Source organism: Pristiophorus japonicus, chromosome 9 (genome assembly GCF_044704955.1).
Source record: "Pristiophorus japonicus isolate sPriJap1 chromosome 9, sPriJap1.hap1, whole genome shotgun sequence".
In the NCBI taxonomy this organism is placed as follows: domain Eukaryota; kingdom Metazoa; phylum Chordata; class Chondrichthyes; family Pristiophoridae; genus Pristiophorus; species Pristiophorus japonicus.
Window position 1 is genome coordinate 146609536 of NC_091985.1, and position 22885 is coordinate 146632420.

The following is a 22885-nucleotide window of genomic DNA, read 5'->3' on the forward strand; positions in this document are numbered from 1 at the left end:
ATTGGGAAACACATAGTGCTAAGGGAAAGGAATTTCTGATATGTGTACAGGAGAACTTTCTCGACCAATATGTCTCCAGTCCAACAAGGAAGGAAGCAGTGTTGGATCTGGTTCTGGAAAATGAAGTAGGGCAAGTGCAGTGAGTTACAGCAGGAGATTATCGAGCTAACAATGATCAAAACATAATTCGGTTTAAAACCATTATGGAAAGAGACCAGAAAATATCGAAGATGAAAATGCTCAACTGGTGCAGAGCTCATTTCATTGCTTTAAGAAGGGACTTCTCACAGGTAGACTGCAAAAGGCGCTTGCAGGCTAAAGCAGTAATGGAGCAATGGAGGGCATTCAGGGAAGAGATAATCCAGATAGAAACTAGGCATATTCCATTGAAGGGAAAAGCATTCAAAGCTAATGCGGTCTGGATAACAAATGAAATAAAAGTTAACATTAAAGATAAAAAGAAGGCTGATGATAAATGTCTGCAGCAAGATACAGTTAATAACCAGGACGATTAAGGAAAGTACAGGAAGTTCAAAAAAATAATACAAAGGCATAGAATCATAGAATGGTTACAGCATAGAAGAAGACCATCGAGCCCGTGCCGGCTGTCACCTAGTCCCACTTCCTCACCCTTTCCCCATTGCCCTGCAATTTCTTTTCCTTCAGATACTTATCCAATTCCCTTCTGAAAGATAAGGTTGAGTCTAACTCCACAACCCTTTCAGGCAGTGCATTCCAGATCCTAACTACTTGCTGCAAAAGAGAGGTTATCAGAAAAGACTAGCAGGTCACACTAAATTGAACCCTAATTTTTTTTTTACAAACATATAAACAGAGGTTATCTAGGGAAAAAGGTGAGCCTATTAAGGACCCAAAGAGAAACTTTCAGGTAGAGGCAGAGGACATGGGTAAAGTATTAAATGAGTACTTTGCATCTGTCTTCACAAAGGAAGCGAATGAGGTGACGGTTAGACCACAAGATGAGAGGGAAGTTATGGACAGGGTAGTAATAGAGAGACGTGCTATAAAGATTAGTATTAATGAAAGTTACTAAATCCCCTGGTCCAGATGAAATGCATCCTAAGTTGGTGATAGAAGAATTGGTAGAAATAGCAGAGGCATTGGTCACAATAATTCGGGTCACCTAGCCCAGACTACAATAACCTGTACTCCTAGCACAGACTACCATAACCCAGGGCTCCCAGCCCAGACCACAACTTCTCATTGGATACAGTGATGCCAGAGGACTGGAGGGTTGCTAATCTTATACCACTGTTCAAGAAAGAGGACAGGGATAAACCAGGAAGCTACAGGCTAGTCAGCAAACTGCAAGAATGTAAAATGCACTGAAATCTGAATTTGGACATGACAGTTACTGAACTAGGAAAACACATTGTATTCCAGGTAAAGATGACCCGGGTTATTGTGGTCTGGGCTAGGTGACCCGGGATATTGTAGTCTGGGTGAGGAGACCCGGGTTATTGTAGTCTGGGTGAGGAGATCCGGGTTATTTTAGTCTGGTTATTGTAGTCTGGACTAGGAGACCCAGGTTATTGTAGTCTGGGTGAGGAGATCCGGGTTATTTTAGTCTGGTTATTGTAGTCTGGACTAGGAGACCCAGGTTATTGTAGTCTGGGTGAGGAGATCCGGGTTATTTTAGTCTGGTTATTGTAGTCTGGACTAGGAGTCCCAGGTTATTGTAGTCTGGGTGAGGAGATCCGGGTTATTTTAGTCTGGTTATTGTAGTCTAGACTAGGAGACCCAGGTTATTGTAGTCTGGACTAGGAGACCCAGGTTATTGTAGTCTGGGTGAGGAGATCCGGGTTATTTTAGTCTGGTTATTGTAGTCTGGACTAGGAGACCCAGGTTATTGTAGTCTGGGTGAGGAGATCCGGGTTATTTTAGTCTGGTTATTGTAGTCTAGACTAGGAGACCCAGGTTATTGTAGTCTGGGTGAGGGGACCCGGGTTATTGTAATCTGGGTTAGGTGACTCGGGTTAGAACATAAGAAATAAGAGCAGGAGTAGACCATATGGCCCCTCGAGCCTGCTCCGCCATGCAATAAGACCATGGCTGACCATCGACTCAACTCCACGTTCCCACCCGATCTCCATATCCTTTGATTCCCCTAGACTTCAAAAATCTATCTCAGCCGTGAATATATTCAGAGACTCAGCATCCACAGCCCTCTGGGGCAGAGAATTCCAAAGATTCATAACCCTCTGAGTGAAGAAATTCCTCCTCATCTCTGTCTGAAGTGGCCGACCCCTTATCCTGAGACTGTGCCCCCTAGTTCTAGACGCTCCAACCAGGGGAAACAACCTCTCAGCATCTACCCTGTCAATCCCCTTCAGAATCTTGTATGTTTCAATGAGATTACCTCTCATTCTTCTAAACTCCAGAGAGTATAGGCCCATTCTACACAATCTTTCATCATAAGATAGCCCTCTCATCCCAGGAATCAATCCAGTGAATCTCCGATGCACCGTCTCCAAGGCAAGAACTCCAGGTGTGGTCTCACCAAGGCCCTGTACAATTGTAGCAAGACTTCCTTACTCTTATGCTCCAACCCCCTTGCAATAAAGAACAACATACCATTTGCCTTCCTTATTGCTTGCTGTACCTACATGCTAGCTTTCTTGCACAAGGAATCCAAATCTCTCTGAACACCAACATTTAAAAGTTTCCCATTTAAAAAATAATCTGTTTTCTATTCTTCCTACCAAAATGAATAAGCTCACATTTCCCCACATTATACTCCATCTGCCATCTACTGCCCACTCACTTAATTTATCTATATCCCTTTGGAGACGCTTCGTGTTCTCACAGCTTACTGTCCCACCTAGCTTTATATCATCAGCAAACGTAATACATTACACTTGGTCCCTTCATCTAGGTCATTAATATAGATTGTAAATAGCTGAGGCCCCAGCACTGATCCTTGCCGCACCCCACTAGTTACAGCCTGCCAACCTGAAAAAGACCCGTTTATCCCTACTCTGTTTTCTGTCCATTAACCAATCCTCTATCTGTGCTAATACATTCCTTCCAATCCCATGAGCCCTTATCTTGTGTAATAACCTTTTTTGTGGCATCTTATCGCATGCCTTTTGGAAGTCCAAATATACTACATCCTCTGGATCCCCTTTATCTACCCGGCTAGTTACATCCTCAAAAAACTCTAATAAATTTGTCAAACACGATTTCCCTTTCATAAAACCATGTTGACTATGCCTAATCATGTTTTGATTTTCTAAGTGCCCTGATACCACTTCCTCAACAATGGATTCCAGCATTTTCCAACGACTGATGCCAGGCTAACTGGTCTGTAGTTCCCTGTTTTCTCTCACCCTCCTTTCTTGAATAGTGGTGTTACATTGGCTACCTTCCAATTCGCTGGGACTGTTCTAGAATCTTGGGAATTTTGGAAGATCAAAACCAATGCATCCACTATCTCTGCAGCCACCTTTTTTAGAACCCTAGGATGTAGGCCGTCGGGTCCAGGAGATGTCGTCGGCTTTTAGTCTCATTAGTTTCTCTAGTACTTTTTCTTATATTAATTACATTCGGTTCCTCACCCTCATTAGGCCCTTGGTTCCCCACCATTTTAGGTATGCTTTTTACATCTTCTACTGTGAAGACAGATACAAAATATTTGTTTAACTTTTCTGCCATTTCCTTATTCCCCATAATAATTTCTCCTGCCTCAGCCTCTAAGGGACCAATGTTTACTTTTGCTACTCTTTTTATATATTTGTAGAAGCTCTTACAATCTGTTTTTATATTTCTTGCTAGTTTTCTCTGTCTATTTTTTCCCTTTTTTATCAATTTTTTGGTCATCCTTTGCTGGTTTCTGAAACTCTCCCAATCCTCAGGCTTACTATTCTTCGCAACATTGTAAGCTTCTTCTTTCAATCTAATGCTACCCTTAACTTCTTTAGTTAGCCACGGTTGGATCACTTTTCCTGTGGAGTTTTTGTTTCTCAATGGAATGTATTTTTGTTGAGAATTATAAAATATTTCTTTAAATGCTAACCACTGCTTATCTACTGCCATACCTTTTAATCTATTTTTCCAATCTATCTTAGCCAACTCACCCTTCATACTTATGTAATTGGCTTTATTTACGTTTAAGACTATAGTTTCGGATTCAGGCAAGTCATTCTCAAACGTAATGTGAAATTCTATCGTATTATGATCACTCTGCCCCAGAGAATCCTTTACTATGATATTGCTAATTAACTCTGTCTCATTACACAATACAAGATCTAAAATAGCCTGTTCTCTGGTTGGCTCCATGATGTATTGTTCCAGGAAACTGTCCCAAATGCATTCCATGAACTCGTCTTCCAGGCTACCTTTGCCAATTTCATTTGTCCAGTATATATGAAGATTGAAGTCCCCCATGATTATTGCATTACCTTTTTTACAAGCTCCTACAATTTCTTGATTAATATTCTGTACAACGGTATAGCTACTGTTCGGGGGCCTATATACTACTCCCACCAGTGTTCTCTGCCCCTTGTTATTCCTTATCTCCACCCATATTGATTCTAATTCTTGATCCTCCGAGCCGAGATCCTTTCTCACCACTGTCCTTATGTCATCCTTTATTATCAGGACTACCCCAATCCTTTACCATTCTGCCTGTCTTTTCGAAACGTCAAGTAACCTGGTACATTTAGTTCCCAACCTTGGTCACCTTGCAACCACGTCCCTGTAATGGCTATTAGATCATACCCATTTATTTCTATTCGTGCCATCAATCATCTATCTTGTTACAAATGCTGTGTGCATTCAGATAAAGAGCCTTTAATGTTGTCTTTTTACTATTTTTCACTACTCTGACCCTATTTACTGATGCACTCTTAGTTTGTGTGCTCTTTCCTTCCTGTCACACTCTGGTTATCATTACCCTAATTGCTACCCTGCACCATTGCCTTGTCCTCTCTCGTTAACTTTCTAAATTTCCCTTCACCTGAACTCTACTCCCCTCTATTTAGTTTAAAGCCCTATCTTCAGTCCTAGCTATTCGATTCGCCAGGACACTGGTCCCAGCATGACTCGAGTGAAGCCAGCCCCAATGGAATAGCTCTCTCTTACCCAGTACTGGTGACAGTGCCCCATGAATCAAAACCCATTTCTCCCACTCCAATCTTTGAGCCACGCATTCAACTGTCTGATCTTATTTACCCTATGCCAATTTGCTCGTGGCTCAGGTAGTAATCCAGAGATTATTACCTTTGTGGTTCTGTTTTTTAACTTAGCTCCTAGCTGCTCATACTCCCTCAGTAGAACCTCTTTCTTTGTCCTACCTACGTTGTTGGTACCCACATGGACCACAACAACTGGATCTTCCCCCTCCCACTCCAAGTTCCTCTCCAGCCCTGAGGAGATGTCCTTAACCCTGGTACCGGGCAGGCAACACAGCCTTTGGGACTCACGCTCTCGGCTGCAGAGAACCGTATCTATCCCCCTAATGATACTGTCCCCTATCACTATTACATTCCTTTTTACTCCCACAACATGAATGGCCCCCTGTACCACGCTGCTGTGGTCAATTTGCACATACTCGCTGCAGTGCCTGCTCTCGTCCATACATGCTACAATAACCTCATACCTGTTGGACAAGTGTAAGACCTGAGGCTCCTCCAAATGCTACCTTCTAGATCCCCATATCTGCCTCACTCGTAGTCACAACCTCCTGTCCTTGACCATGGACCAAATTTGAAGTATTTAACCAAAGGGGTGTGACTGCCTCCTGGAACAAAGTGTCCAGGTAACCTGCCCCCTCCTTCATGCATCGCAGTGTCTAAAGCTCGGACTCCAGGTCATCAACTTTGAGCCGAAGTTCCTCGAGCCACCAGCACTTCCTGCAGAAGTGGTTGCCGTGAATCGCACTGGTGTCCACCAGCTCCCACATGCAGCAGTTGCAACACATCACCTGCCCTGCCATCTCTACTGTATTTTATTTAACTAATTAGGTTCTCAAGTTTTATATTATCTCTCAATTATCCATTTTTAATCTATAATTTTGGCTCTTAATTTAAACCAATGCCCTAGTTTTAGAAAAAAAGAGAAATACTCACCAACCAATCACTTACCTGCTTTCCTGTGACGTCACACTTAGTTTATTTTCCCCTCCTCACAGGTCCGTTCACTCTCAGCCACTGCTTTTCTGGTCCCGCGCTCGTCGTTGGTCTTGGGCATCGCTCCTTTTATCTCCGCCGCTGGTGCTCCTCTGATCCCGGGTTATTGTAGTCTGGGCTAGGAGATCCGGGTTATTATAGTCCGGTCTAGGTGACCCAGGTTAATGTAGTGTGGGCTAAGAGACCCGGGTTATTGTAGTCTGGGCTAGGAGATCCGGGTTATTATAGTCCGGGTGCAGAGACCTGAGTTATTGTAGTTGGGGCTAGGTGACCTGGGTTATTGTAGTCTGGATGCGGAGACCTGGGTTATTGTAGTTGGGGCTAGGAGTCCTGGCTTTTTGTAGTCTGGTCTAGGTGACCCAGGTTATTTTAGTCTGGGCTACGTGACCCGGGTTATTGAATTCTGGGCTAGGTGCCCCAGGTTATTTTAGTCTGGGCTTAGCGACCCGGGTTATTGTAGTCTGTGCTAGGTGACCCGGGTTATTGTAGTCTGAGCTAGGAAAATAGAAAAGCAAATTATAATTTAAATGGAGAAAAATTGCAAAGTGCGCAGTACAGAAGGACCTGGGGGTCGTTGTGCATGAAACACAAAAAGTTAGTATGCAATACAGCAAATAATCAGGAAGAAAAATGGAATGTTGGCCTTTATTGCAAGGAGTATAGAGTATAAAAGCAGCGAAGTCCTGCTACAGCAGTACAGGGTATTGGTGAGGCCACATCTGGAGCACTGCGTACAGTTTTGGTCTCCGTATTTAAGGAAGGATATACTTGCATTGGAGGCTGTTCGGAGACAGTTCACTCGGTTGATTACGGAGAAGGGGGTTTTGATTTATGAAGATAGGTTGAGTAGGTTGGGCCTATACACATTGGAGTTCAGAAGAATGAGAGGTGATCTTAAGAAAACATATAAGATAATGAGGGGCCTCAACAAGGTGGATGCAGAGAGGATATTTCCACTCATAGGGGAAACTAAAACTAGAGGACATAGTCTCAGAATAAGGGGCCGCCCATTTAAAACTGAGATGAGATGCTGTGTCATTGAATATATTTAAGGCGGAGATAGACAGATTTTTGAGCGATAAGGGAGTAAAGGGTTATGGGGAGCGGCCAGCGAAGTAGAGCTGTGTCCATGATCAGATCAGCCATGATCTTATTGAATGGTGGATCAGGCTCGAGGGGCCAGGTGGCCTACTCCTGCAGATAATTCCTATGGTCTTATGAGACCCAGGTTATTGTTGTCTGGGCTAGACGACCAGAGTTATTGTAGTCTGGGCTAGGAAACCTGGGCTATTTTAGTCTGGGCTAGGTGACCTGGGTTATTGTAGTCTGGACCAGGCGACCCAGGTTAATCTAGTCTGGTCTAGGTGAACCGTATTATTGTAGTCTGGGCAAGGAGACGCGGGTAATTGTAGTTTGGTCTAGGTGACCTGGGCTACTGTAGTCTGGCCTGACCGATTTTAATGTAGTCTGGGCTAGGAGACCCGGGTTATTATAGCCTGGGCTAGACACCCGGGTTATTGTAGTCAGGGCTAGGCGACCCGGGTTATTGTTCTCTGGGCTAGGTGACCCGGGTTACGTGCAGTCTGGGCTAGGCGACCAGAATTAGTGTAGTCTCGGCTAGGAGATCTGGGTTAATGTTGTCATGTATGTATGCTTGGGGTTACTAGCCACCAGGTGGTGCCACTGTTGGAGGTCATTGGGCTGTACGCACATGTGTGCGGCCCAGGTATAAAAGGCAAGCCATCATGTAATGTAATCACTTTGGGCCCTAATAAAACAGAGACAGGTTTGTACCTGTGTTACGTTACAGTATTCAGTCTATCGAGTTATTAAATACATAACATTTGACGACGAGGTAACTTAAGAACCTTCGCATGCCAAAATGAGCACAATTATAATTCTGGAGAGATTCGTGGAGGGAGAGGACTGGGCAGATTTTGTAGCTCGCCTGGACTAGTACTTCGTGGCCAACAAAATGGAACGCACTGATATAGTTAGGCGCAGGGCGGTCTTCCTCACGGTTTGCGGTCTGAAAATCTATGGACTCATAAAGAATCTTCTCTCTCCTGCAAGTCCAATGGACGAGGACTATGAGGATTTGTGTGCCCTGGTACGTGACCATCTCAAACCAGAAGAAGGCATCATCATCTCACGATATCGATTCTTCGTTCTGAGGGCTAGGATGTATCGGAATTCGTTGCCGACCTAGGGCGTCTAGCTGGACCGTGTAAGTTTGAAAACGCGTTGGGAGACATGCTGCAGGACTTCTTTGTAATAGGCATCAACCACGAGGTGATCCTGCGTAAGCTACTGGTGGCGGGGACGCTGGATTTGAGCAAGGCCATCACGATTACCCAGGCATGCATGACAACGGACAAAAGCTTAAAGCAGATATCATCGAAAAATCGGAACTCGGCAAGTACTGTAAACAAGATAGTATCGTCGTTTGGCAGAGCTGCATATGGCAGGGCCTACTCGACTACGTATGCGAAACCTGTGGCTGTCCAAAGTCCGCCAACGGGAATGAATCCGATTTCATCGTGTTGGCATTGTGGGGGAAATCATCGGCATCATCAGTGTTGGTTTAAACAGTACATTTGTAAAGGCTGTTCGAGGCTGGGGCATCTCCAGCGCATATGGCTGCAACTGAGCAAGCGTGCTGTGACATACCACGTGGAGGATGACGACCAGTATAGTGCGGATCCAGATATGCAATCCGAGATACCAGAGGAGGAAGTGTTGAATTGTATTCATTCCTAACAAAGAGCCAACTGATAATGATTAATGTGAAACTTAATGGTGTGCCAGTATCGATGGAATTGGGCACAGGTGCAAATCAATCAATAACCAGAGGACATTCGACAAGCTGTGGGATATTAAGGCTGTGAGGCCGAAGCTGAGTCCAGTCAATGCCAAGTTGCATATGTGCACTAAAGAACTCATAATGGTAATTGGCAGTGCAATAGTCAAGGTGTCGTATGATGGTGCGGTTCATGATTTACCATTATGGATTGCCCCAGGCAATCGTCCAACGCTGTTCGGCAGGAATTGGCTAGAAAAAATCAAATGGAATTGGAACGATATTAAAGCGCTGTCGTCGGAGGATGATACTCCATAATTCGCTCGGCTACAGCCATATTTCAGAGGAACATGGAGAGTCTACTAAAGTCTGTCCCTAGAACCGTCGTGTTCCAAGATGACATCCTGGTCACAGGTCGTGACACTGTCGAACATCTGAAAAACCTGGAAGAGGTTCTACATCGTATGGACAAAGTGGGACTCAGACTGAAATGTTCGAAGTGCATCTTCATGGCACCGGAAGTCGAATTCCTGGTGAGGAAAATTGCTGCTGACGGCATCAGGCCTACCGACTCGAAAACCAAAGCCATCAAAAATGCACCCAAGCCTCAGAATGTGACGGAACTGCATTCGTTCCTTGGTCTACTCAACTACTTCGGTAATTTCCTACCTAGATTGAGCACTTCCTTACAGCCATTGCATTTCTGCTGTGAAGAAAAGGCGACAACTGGGTTTGGGGTGCGTCTCAAGAGAGAGCTTTTGCTCTAACAAACTGCTGGTACATTATGATCCGTGTAAGCGTCTAGTATTGGCCTGTAATGCTTCGTCATATGGAGTTGGTTGTGTGCTCCAACAAGCTAATGAGTCGGGTAAACTATAACCTGTTGCGTATGCTTCTAAAAGTTTGTCAAAGGCAGAAAGTGCCTACAGCATGGTAGAAAAAGAAGCATTAGCCTGTGTGTATGGGGTTAAAAAGATGCATCAATGCCTGTTTGGTCTTCGGTTTGAACTGGAAACAGATCACAAACCACTCATTTCATTGTTTTCGGAAAACAAAGGTATCAATACCAATGCATCGTCCCGCATCCAGAGGTGGGCGCTGACATTATCTGCCTATGATTATGTCATTCGGCATAGGCCTAGCACCGAGAATTGTGTCGATACACTGAGCCGTCTGCCATTGCCCACACCGGAGGTGGAGACACCACAACCTGCAGATCTACTGTTAGTTATGGATGCTTTTGAAAGTGAAGGAACCCCTGTCACGGCTCAACAAGTTAAGACCTGGACCAGCCAGGACCCAATATTATCGGTTGTGAAATGTTGTGTGATTGGGCTGCCATACCCAAGCAAATGGGTGGTGAGACCAAACCTTACAACCATCGCAAAGACAAACTATCCATTCAGTCAGATTGTTTACTGTGAGGTAATCATGTTGTTGTGCCTAAGAAAGGCAGAGAGAAATTTGTACATGATCTACATAGCACACATCCCGGTATTGTCATGATGAAAGCCATTACCAGGTCTCATGTATGGTGGCCTGGAATTGACTCTGATCTGGAATCATGTGTGCATCAGTGCAACACTTGCATGCAGCTTAGTAAAGTATCAGCGGAATCGCCGCTGAGTTTGTGGTCGTGGCCATCTAAACCATGGTCCAGGATCCACATCGACTTTGCATGTACCTTCCTGGGAAAGATGTTTTTAGTTGTGGTGGATGCATATTCCAAGTGGATAGAGTATATAATCATATCATCCAATATATCCACAGCTAGCATTTGCCAGTCATGGTCTGCCCGACATCGTTGTAAGCAACAACAGACTTTGCTTCACTAGTCTGGAGTTTCAAGAGTTCATGAAACTCAATGGTATCAAACATGTGAGGTCAGCACCATTCAAACCCGCATCTAATGGTCAAGCAGAGCGTGCTGTCCAAACCATCAAGCAGAGTATAAAACGTGTAACTCAAGGTTCACTGCAGACTCGCTTATCATGCATATTGCTTAGTTACATGACAAGACCCCACATGCTTACCGGGGTCCCCCTTGCTGAACTATTAATGAAGAGAGGTCTCAAAACCAAGCTCTCTCTTGTCCACCCTGACTTGAATGATCATGTTGAATACAGACGTCAAAGTCAGCAGTGGTATCATGATCGCGCTGCTGTGTCACGCGACATTTCTGTTAACGATCCTGTGTATGTAGTAAATTATGGTCAAGGTCCCAAGTGGATCGCTGGTACTGTTATGGCCAACGAGGGTAACAGAGTGTTTATCGCCAAGCTCAAGAATGGCAAACATGCAGGAAACTTGTTGATCAGATAAAGCTGTGGCACACGGATGAACCGGAACAGTCTGAGGAAGACACAATCAGTGACCAACCAACTTACCCTCAGTCATCAGAGGACTCCGCCGTCATCAATGAATTTGAATCTGTAGGCAGACTAGGTGACCTGGGTTATTTTAGTCTGGGCTAGATGACCCGGGTTATTTTAGTCTGGGGTAGGTGACCCAGGTTATTGCTATATGGGCTCGGTGACACAGTTTAATGTAGTCTGGGCTAGATGACCCGGGTTATTGTAGCCTGGGCTAGGTGACCTGAGTTATTGCAGTCTGGGCTAGGTGACATGGGTTATTGCAGTCTGGGCTAGGTGACCTGGGTTATTGCAGTCTGGGCTAGGTGACCTGGGTTATTGCAGTCTGGGCTAGGTGACCTGTGTTATTGCAGTCTGGGCTAGGTGACATGGGTTATTGCAGTCTGGGTGAGGTGACATGGGTTATTGCAGTCTGGGCTAGGTGACCTGTGTTTTTGCAGTCTGGGCTAGAATCCTGGGTATTGTATCCGGGCTAAAAGTCACGGGTTATTGTAGTCTGCTCTTGGTGTTCCGGGATATTGTAGTCTGGTCTAGGAGACATGGGTTATTGTAGTCTGGTCTCAACGACCCAGGTTATTATAGTCTGGGCTAACACCTGAGTTATTGTCATCTGGGCTAAGTAACCCGGGTTATAGTAGTCTGGGCTAGGAGACCTAGATTATTGTAGTCTGGGCTAAGTGCTCCAGGTTATTGCAGTCTGGGCTAGGAGACCCAGGTTATTGTAGGCAGTCTAGGTGATCTGGGTTATTGTAGGCTGGGCTAGAGGACCCAGGTTATTGCAGTTTTGGATTGGTGACTCGGGTTATTTTAGTCTGGGCTAGGTGTCCCGGGTTATTGTCGTATGGACTAGGTGGCCTGGGTTATTTTAGTCTGGGCTAGGAGACCTGGGTTATTGTAGTCTGGGCTAGGTGACCCGGGTTATTGTAGTCTGGGCTAGGTGACCCGGGTTATTATAGTCTGGGCTAGGAGACCTGGGTTATTTTAGTCTGGGCTAGGAGACCTGGGTTATTGTAGTCTGGGCTAGGTGACCCGGGTTATTGTAGTCTGGGCTAGGTGACCCGGGTTATTATAGTCTGGGCTAGGAGACCTGGGTTATTGTAGTCTGGGCTAGGTGACCCGGGTTATTTTAGTCTGGGCTAGGTGACCCGGGGTATTTTAGTCTGGGCTAGGTGGCTCGGGTTATTATAGTCTGGGCAAGGTGAACCGGGTTATATTAGTCTGGGTGAGGAGACGTGGGTTACTGTTGTCTGGGATGGAAGACCCGAGATATTTTAGACAGACGAGGTGTCCTGGGTTCCTGTAGTTTGTGCTACGTGACCCGGGTTATTGAAGTCTGGGCTAGGTGTCCTGGGTTATTGTCCCCTGGGCTAGGTGACCCGGGTTAGTGTAGTCTGGGCTTGGCAACCCGAGTTATTGTAGTCTGGGCTCGGTGTCCTGGGTTAGTGTCATCTGGGTTAGGAGACCTTGGTTAATGTAGTCTGGACTAGGTGACCTAGGTTGTTGTAATCTGGCATAGGAGACCCGGGTTACTGTAATCTGGGCTAGGTGACCCGGGTTATTGTCGCCTCGGCTAAGAGACCCGGGTTATTGTCGGCAGATTAGGTGAACCGCGCTATCGTAGGCAGCCTAGGTGACCCAGGTTCCTGTAGTCTGGGCTAGGTGACCTGGGTTATTGTAGTCTGGAATTGGTGACCCGGGTTATTGTAGTCAGGGCTAGGTGTCCCGGGTTAGTGTCGTCTGGGCCAGGAGACCTTGGTTAATGTAGTCTGGGCTCTGTGACCCAGGTTGTTGTAGGCAGACTAGGTGACCCGGGTTATTGTAATCTGGCATAGGAGACCCAGGTTAGTGTAGTCTGGGCTGGGAGACCCAGGTTAATGCAGACTGGGCTAGGCAACCCCGTTTACTATAGTCTGGGTTAGGAGATCCGGGTTATTGTACTCTGGGCTAGGTGACCTGGGTTATTGTAGTCCGCGCTAGGTGACCCGGGTTATTGTAGTCTAGGCTAAGTGACCTGTTCCTTGCCAGCTCCCCATAACCTTTTACTCCCTTATCGCTCAAAAATCTGTCTATCACCGCCTTAAATATATTCAATGTCCCAGCATCGACAGCTCTTGGGGGCAGAGAATTCCATAGATTTACAATCCTCTGAGAGAAGAAATTTCTCCTCATCTCAGTTTTAAATGGGCAGCCCCTTATTCTAAGACTATGGGCTCAAAATTGGCCAGGAGTTGCTCCGTTTTTTTGGGAGCAACTTCATTTTTCTGGAGTATCTTAAAAATCTCCATTTTGTACATTCAATTTGCGCCAGTGTAAGTGAGTTAGTTACGATATTTTTAGTTTAGTTTAGTTTTTCTCAAAAGGGGGCGTTACCAGCCAGCTACGCCAGTTTTGGCCATTTAGGCCACTTTGGCCAGCTAATAGTTACTCCAAATCTACTTAGGCCAGCGTATGTGGCCACTTCAGAAAACTCTTGCGGAGAGTTAAGAAATCAGCGCAGGTAGGTAAATCAGAGGCCAGCAGAACTTAATGACTTGACTAAAGAATGTGAATAGGATCAAACAGCTATACAGGGCATCATATGACAAACTTCGCAAAGTTAATTTACTATACAACAGAAGCATTCATGGAAGCTTAAACTACAAAAATAAAAATAAAAGATAGTTGAATTAAATTGCCCTAAACTCACAACCTAATTTAGACAATTATTTATTTGCAATGATTATACTGGGCCAAAATTGAGCCCATATTATCTAAATAAAGTCTATTTCAATAAATAAGATATTCGCTCAGTGTTCCTCCGTCACTTATGTTCTTCTTTCACAATAGCACCAGGTGAATAGGCTTGACAAATGGTCACCACTATTCACAAGAGACAAAACATATTTACATAATTTTTTCAAAATATCCAAAAGTCCAGGAAAATGACGCCATTAAGAAAGTTCAAAAATAACTACAGTGAGTAAAATTTGAAACCTGAGGTCGATCGCACTGGGAGGCCACTCGGTCAGGGATAGGGGCGGGTCCCACACACAGCGGCTGCAGCACACACACAGAGAGGCTGGGGGCAGGGAGCTACTGCACATGTGCGGACACTCCACTGCGCATGTGCAGACGTCCCGGCACTGTTTTCAGCGCAGAATGCTGGCTCCGCCCCCGACCCGACTGGCCACACTGTACGAAGACCGAGGAGAGGCCAGACAGCGGGGAGTGATTTTTTCGCCGCACTTATCAACGGAGAAAAGCGGCGCATCTCCCGGTAAGTGCACCGAAAAAAGAGGTGGGCCAAATTTGAGCCCTATGTCCCTTCGTTTCAGTTTCCCCGGTGAGTGGAAATATCCTCTCTGCTTCCACCTTGTCGAGCCCCCTCATTATCTTATAAGTTTCAATAAGATCACCTCTCATTCATCTGAACTCCAATGTGTATAGGCCCAACCTACTCAAACTATCCTCATAAGTCAACCCCCTCATCTCCGGAATCAACCTAGTGAATCTTCTCTGAACAGCCTCCAATGCAAGTATATCCTTCCTTAAATATGGAGACAAAACTGGAGCCAGGTGTGGCCTCACCAATACCCTGTACAGTTATAGCAGAACTTCTCTGCTTTTATACTCTATCCCCCTTGAAATAAAGGCCAACATTCCATTTGCCTTCCTGATTATTTGCTGTACCTGCATACTAACCTTTGTGTTTCATGCACCAGGACCCCCAGGTCCCTCTGTACTGCAGCACTTTGCAATTTTTCTCATTTAAATAATAACTTGCTCTTCGATTTTTTTTCTGCCAAAGTGCATGACCTCACACTTTCCCACATTATACTCCAGCTGCCAAATTTTTGCCCACTCACTTAGCCTGTCTATATCCCTTTGCAGATTTTTTGTGTCCTCCTCACAATTTTCTTTCCCACCCATCTTTGCATCATCAGCTAACTTTACACTCGGTCCCTTCATCCAAGTAGTTAATATAGATTGTAAATGTTATGTTCAGAATAAAGTCACAGGACTATATCACAAGCTCAAACTGTTGTGACCTTGGTCTCTTTATTCAGACTCGAGTGAGGAAGCAGCGTGGTGAATCACCTTTTATACCTGTTTTCCCCAGGGTGCACAGGTGACCCTTAGGTCTCCCACAGGTGTGCCTCCTAGTGGCAAGTCTTACATTTGGGTAAGGTCTACATACATACATTTGCAGGCTGAGCCGATCTGGCGCCCCGCGCCCCCGGGTCGATCGCCTGGGTTGAAATGCTGACACGGTGGGTTCATCCTCGTGGATGATGTCGAAGTTGATCATGTTAGTGGGTCGCTGGGGGCCAGGTCCTTTCACAGTGGTTCCTGGTTATCTGTAGTTCACAGTTTGGTCTTGTCCAACTGCTTTACTCGTTAGCCTGCTACATGGTTTCACAATCAAAAGCTCCGTTTTCATCACATCCACTCCATTCCCTCCCCTTAGATAATGCGGTGCTAGTGGCCCGACTGCGGCTCTGAACATGGTCTACATCACTTATTCTGATGTCGGGTGGAGGGGCCGTGCAATTATGGTGCATTCCCTGCTGATGGCATGCGGAAGGCTCGGTTCTGAGTGATTCCGTCTGGTGACTGCGTAGCACCCAGGATAGCCGGGTCTGTAGGGAGTCTACCGTGACACGCGTGGTGCTAGGTTTAATGATTTGGGCGCTGACCCTGAGGTCTGACAAGCCCAGGATGGCCGCAACTGCCTTGAGACTTTCGGTGGTGGCGGGAGGCCTAGTGGTCCCCATGGACCTTGGGCCGTGGTATGGGGGCCTCGGACCACCGACTGTGTGTAGCCGCCCTACCTTGCTTTGCAACGTTGGGATGGGTCTATCGTCTCTGCGGCGGATAGGTTGCCACATCCCACCTTGCAGTTCACCTTTGGCAGGCGGTAACGTGGGATCCTGGCTGGTCCAGGTCCTAAGCTGAGGGGCCGTTACGGTTGAACCCTCGCTTTCTAGCACTTCCACGACTGCGAATGGGTCTGCAGGCTGCGCCGTTTCCACCCCGGGGGTGGGCAACGGTGGCCAACTGAGAGCATAGGTGCCGCTCTCTGTGCCTGGCCTGTGGCGGATCATGTTACAGTGCACAGACAGTGTTGGACATTCTCGAAACAACGCATCGATAATGGTGCCTCTGCTCTCCTAAGCTTGTGGGATGAGCAGCTTGTCTGACTCGAACACACATTGGGACACTCTTTGGTACGTCTCTTTAGTCCCATGAACACAGGCTGCTGCTTTGTTTAACTTATTTGATACATGTTCAATTGTTTGGGGCTCGCCCGCTACTTTTGCTTGCTGCACAACACAGACACCCCTTGTGATAACACATCACTTGTTACAAGTACTTTGTCAGATACATATACAACCTGTTGGTGTTCGCCCGCTAATTTGGCTTGTTGTAAGGTACCCCCAACCCCATACAATGGTACATCATTGGCCGCGAAAGACCGCTCGCAAAGGTTACATGGTGCACACAATTTATTTGAGCGTAGTTGGTCCCTGGCCTTCACCATGGCCGCCCCTTTACCTTTGCCCCAAACCCAGTCGTCTTCCTTGCTGGGTGACACATTCCTCCGTTCTGTTGCGGCGCCCTTCCGTGGTCTGAATGCTCTCTCGTCCCGTGGTCTGGATGCTCTCTCGTCCCGTGGCCTGGACGCACTCTCGTCCCATTGTCTGGACACACCTTCGTCCCATGGTCTGGATGCTTTCTCGTCCCGTGGTCTGGACACTCTCTTGTTCTGTGGCCTGGACGCACTCTTGTCTCGTGGTCTGGATGCACCATCATTCCGTGGTCTGGACGCCTTCATGTCCCGTGGTCTGTGCGCCCTCTCGTCCGTGTCCGTGATGCCGACTGCCGCGATCTTCCTCCCCAGGGATTTTGCCTCTGGCGTCGGGAAGACACATTTGGATCGTTTCGGCCGGAGTCCCACTCCTCATGATTGACCTGGAACCTCTTCCATTGCCGCAAAAGGGTCGTCGGCTTTGGCTGGTGGGTACCGCGCCTGTACCGCTGCTCGGTTGAGCTTTACCTCCTCGTGGTCATGATGAGCGGCCTGTGCCTCGGGGATCTGCAAATGGATCTGCATTTCGATGCCTGGTTCAGCTGGAAGTGGGGGTTTGCTCGGCCTTTGAGCAAGGGAGTGTCATGTATGTAACCTTCATGTAACAACACTGCAATACTGTATATACTTGAGAAATGCACACGGGGTGAACTTGTGGGAGACACTCCTCACCTGGTCATCCAGATATATAAAGGGAGGTCCCACGCAGGGTCATCACTTCTTGGTCCTGTGAATAAAGGTTCAGGTCACAGAGTGACCTTGTCCATAGAATGTGCGTCGTGTGGATTTGTGGTATTGTGTAAGGACTTTACAGCGGCGACGAGAAACGGGAATCAACGACCCACGAGAATGGCCACCGGTAGCGCAGAGGAACGGTACTGTGTTGGTGAGGACTGGGACAATTTCATTGAGAGGCTTCAGCAGAGCTTTGTAACGAAGGACTGGCTGGGTGATGCAGCGGCCGACAAGCGAAGGGCTCATCTACTAACCAGCTGTGGAACTAAGACTTACCCGCTCATGAAAGACCTGCTAGCACCTGACAAGCTGGCGGTCAAAACCTTTGAAGAGCTCAGCAAGCTAATCAGTGAGCACCTCAAACCGGCGAGCAGCATACACATGGCCCGACACAGATTTTATACCCACCGACGTCGGGAAGGACAGAGTGTACCGGACTTCGTTGCGGACCTCCGGCGCTTGGCCAGCCTCTGTAAGTTCACAGACGCCTGCAGGGGAGAGATGCTAAGGGATTTCTTTATTGAGGGCATCGGTCATGCCTGGATTTTCAGAAAGTTAATAAAGACCAAGGACTTGACCTTGGAAGCGGCTGCGTTGCTGGCTCAGACTTTTATGGCGGGGGAGGAGGAAACCAAGATAATATACGCGCGCAACCCTGGCTCCAGCGTAGCGATGGATCAGGGAGTCAATATCATAAACGCGACACAGAGCCCAGCAGGCAGGCAAGGGCAGTTCGACACACCCCAGGCAGCAATAGACCCCAGAACAGGTTTTCAATACAGACAATGGCAGGCTGAATGGACATTTACGCCATCCCAGTGGACAATGCGTTCTGAGATGGGGTCATTGACACCCACTAACAGGGTGCTCAAGAGCAGTCAAAGGGACAATCAGCGAGGAATGCCTGGTAACAGCTCTTTTGTTCACAACAGTGGGAATCTCAGTTCATGCTGGAGGTGTGGGGGCAGACATGCTGCCAAGATTTGCAGGTTTCAACAGTTCGTCTGCAGAAATTGTAACCTCAGTGGCTATTTAGGCAGAATGTGCAGGAAGCCTGCGACCAGGCTAATTTACGAGGCAGGTGGACCAGAAGAAGGGTCTGCAAGGCAGGATGACACGTGGGGCAAATCAATGGACGCTGAAGTTCAGCAGGTTCATGTGGCAAACATTCACAGCTCATATACCAAAACGCCACCTATGATGATGAAGGTCCTATTAAACGGCATCCCGGTACGCATGGAGCTGGACACGAGGGCCAGCCAGTCACTCATGAGTGTTCAACAATTCGAAAAGCTATGGCCACTCAAAGCCACCAGACCCAAACTAGAACGCATTGAGACTCAATTACGGAAGTACACCAAAGAAATCATTCCAGTGCTAGGCAGTACAATGTTGGCGGTCACACACAATGGATCAGTGAACCGGCTGCCGCTCTGGATTGTCCCGGGCAATGGTCCCGCACTGTGGGGGAGGAGCTGGTCAGCTGAGATGAACTGGAAATGGGGGTATGTGCACGCAGTGTCATCTGTGGAGCGAAGTTCATGCTCACAGGTCCTACAGCAATTTGAGTCGCTATTCCAACCTGGCGTCGGGACGTTCAAAGGTACCAAAGTAGTGATTCGCATCACCCCGGATGCCAGACCAGTGCACCACAAAGCTAGAGCTGTGCCATATGTGATGCAGGATAAAACTGAAAGCAAATTGGACCATTTGCTGAGAGAGGGCATCATCTCGCCCATTGAATTCAGTGACTGGGCGAGCCCCATTGTTCCCATCCTAAAAACGGATGGCTCGGTCAGGATCTGTGGCGACTACAAGGCCACAATCAACCGGGTGTCCCTACAAGACCAATACCCGCTTCCGAGAGCGGAGGATCTTTTTGCCACGCTGGCAGGAGGCAAGCTGTTCACCAAGTTGGACCTCACTTCAGCCTACATGACCCAAGAACTGGCCGACGAATCCAAACTACTGACCGCAATCACCACGCACAAGGGACTGTTTGTTTACAACAGGTGCCCATTTGGCATTCGATCAGCGGTCGTGATCTTTCAAAGAAACATGGAAAGCCTGCTCAAATCCATTCCCGGAACGATCGTATTCCAGGACAATATCCTCATCATGGGTCGGGACACCGAGGAGCACCTCCACAACCTGGAAGAGGTGCTAGGCCGACTGGACTGGGTAGGCCTGTGACTCAAGGAACCTAAGTGTGTGTTTTTGGCTCCCGAAGTGGAGTTTCTGGGCAGGAGGGTTGCTGCAGATGGGATTCGGCCTACAGAATCCAAAACAGAGGCGATTCGACGAGCGCCCAGGCCCTGCAACACATCGGAGTTGCGTTCATTTCTGGAATTCTTGAACTATTTTGGGAACTTTCTGCCGAACTTAAGCACATTGTTGGAGCCGCTACACGTGCTCCTGCGTAAGGGTTGCGATTGGTTTCGGGGGGACTGTCAAGAACGGGATTTCAATCGGGCGCGGAACCTGCTTTGTTCTAATAAGCTGTTGACCCTGTACAACCCCTGTAAGAAATTGGTTCTGACATGTGATGCATCGTCCTATGGGGTTGGGTGCGTGTTGCAGCAGGGTAACGCTGAGGGCCAACTCCAACCTATGGCTTATGCCTCCAGGTCGCTCTCTCAAGCAGAACGGGGATATGGGATGGTTGAGAAGGAAGCACTCGCATGTGTCTATGGGGTGAAAAAGATGCACCAGTACCTTTTTGGCAGGAGGTTCAAATTAGAAACGGACCACAAGCCATTAACATCCCTGCTGTCAGACAGCAAGGCTGTCAATGCCAATGCGTCAGCTCGCATACAGCGATGGGCTCTCACGCTCGCTGCGTATGACTACACCATCCGGCACCGGCCCAGCACTGAAAATTGCGCTGACGCGCTCAGCAGGCTTCCACTGGCCACCACTGAGGGGGCAGCGGAGCAAAGCGCTGAGATGGTCATGGCTGTCGATTCCTTTGACAGATCAGGCTCCCCCATCACAGCCCGCCAGATCAAAATCTGGACCAATAGAGATTCCCCTCCTATCCTTGATTGAGAAATGTGTCCTGACTGGTAATTGCGCGCCCGTACACGGAGCATGCCCTGAGGAGGTCAGACCGTTTCACAGATGGATGGGTGAGCTCTCCATCCAAGCCGATTGCCTACTATGGGGCAGCCGGATAGTCATGCCCCAGAGGGGCAGGGAAGCTTTCATCAGGGAACTCCACAGCGAGCACCCAGGCATTATGCTGATGAAGGCCATTGCCCGGTCACACGTTTGGTGACCGGGAATTGATTCAGACCTGGAACACTGTGTTCGCAGGTGCACGACGTGTGCTCAGCTGGGAAATGCCCCCAGGGAGGCCCCGCTCAGCCCGTGGCCCTGGCCCACCAGGCCATGGTCACGCATTCACGTAGACTAAGCGAGTCCGTTCATGGGGAAAATGTTTCTCATCGTGGTTGATGCGTACTCGAAATGGATCAAGTGCATCATTTTGAATTTGTGCACGACATCCACTACTGTGGAAAGTCTACGTGCGGTCTTTGTGATGGTTTGCCAGACATCCTTGTTAACGATAATGGCTCATGTTTCACTAGCTATGAATTCCAGGAGTTCATGTCGGGGAATGGCATTAACCATGTCAGGACAGCACCGTTCAAGCCGGCCTCCAATGGCCAGGCGGAGCGTGTGGTCCAAATCATAAAACAAGGCATGCTCTAGATTCAAGGACCCTCCCTTCAATGCCGCCTATCGCGCCTCCTGCTGGCCTATAGGTCCCGACCGCACTCACTCACGGGGGTCCCGCCCGCGGAGCTCCTTGTGAAACGTACACTCAAAATTCGGCTGTCCCTCATTCATTCTATCTTGTCCGACATTGTTGAAGGCAAACACCAGTCCCAAAATGAGTACCATGACCGTAATTCAAGAGGGAGATGTATAGAAATTGGTGACCCCATATTTGTTCTCAATCACGCTTTGGGCCCAAATGGCTTGAAGGTACTGTAATAGACAAAGAGGGGAATAGGCTCATAGTGGTTAAACTTAACAATGGGCAGATATGCCACAAGCATCTGGACCAAGTAAAGAAAAGGTTCAGCATGGACTCTGAGGAACCTGAGGAAGATCATGAGATGGTATTCACACCACCGCCAGTGAACGAGCAACAAGAACATTCAGCAGCATGCACAGTCCCTGCGGCTAGCCCGGAATCACCACAGGGGACAGACACACAGGCCAAGGTTCAACAGCCAGAGCCCCAACTGCGGTGCTCCACGAGGGAGCGCAGATCACCTGAAAGACTTAACCTGTGATCCCAATAAGACGTTGGGGGGGGGGGGGGGGGGAGGTGATGTCATGTATGTAACCTTCATGTAACAACACTGCAATACTGTATATACTTGAGAAATGCACACATTGACCACAGGGGGTGAACTTGTGGGAGATACTCCTCACCTGTTCATCCAGGTATATAAAGGGAGGTCCCACGCAGGATCATCACTTCTTGGTCCTGTGAATAAAGATGCAGGCCATAGAATGTGCCTCGTGTGGATTTGTGGTATTGTGTAAGGACTTTACAGGGAGGCCTCATTCGCCAGAGAAGGTACGCAGAGGTCTTCCCAGTTCCATCGAATCTTCCCCATCCACCTCCTGCCAAGCAGCGTTGGCCCATCACCTGAAACAATCCACAGTGGTAAATCGTGCGCTGCTCCCTCATGGAATATTCTTATGTCCGCACTACCAATGACTGGTATCAGTTCCTTGGTGTAGGTGCGCACTTTTGCCTGAATCGGGATCAGCTTGAGTCACTGTGCTTCGTTGCTCCACAACCTCTCGAAAGCCTTCTGGCTCATGACTGATTGACTCGCCCCCGTGTCTAGTTCCATGGTGACTGGAGTCCCATTAAGTTCAACCTTTAACATTATCGGAGGGCTTTTGGTGGTGAAGGTATGCATCCCATATACTTCCTCTTCATCCTCAGGTTCAGTTGCCTCTCCTGCTCGTACATCGTGATTCTCGCTGGATCGGTCGTCCTCTCCTGACTCTGTCACATAGTGAGTCAGAGATCGTTTGCACATTCACTGGAGGTGCCCCATTGTTCCACAGCCCTTGCACACATAGGGCTTGAATCTACATTGATGAGCTCTATGGCTGTCCCCGCAGTGCCAACATGGTGCTAATGGATACATATTCACGCCCCACGGCGGACTCTGAGTCACTCTAGGCCTAGGTCTGGCCTCTGCAATTGGGTGGGGCCCGCCCTGTACCA

General features: G+C 47.8%; 1 protein-coding gene across 6 annotated transcripts in view; it reads right to left on the reverse strand.

Moving 5' to 3' along the window:
* Window positions 1-22885, reverse strand: part of esr1 (estrogen receptor 1) — a 408574-nt gene that overhangs the window by 24534 nt on the left and 361155 nt on the right. The gene's annotated exons all lie outside the window — the stretch shown is intronic.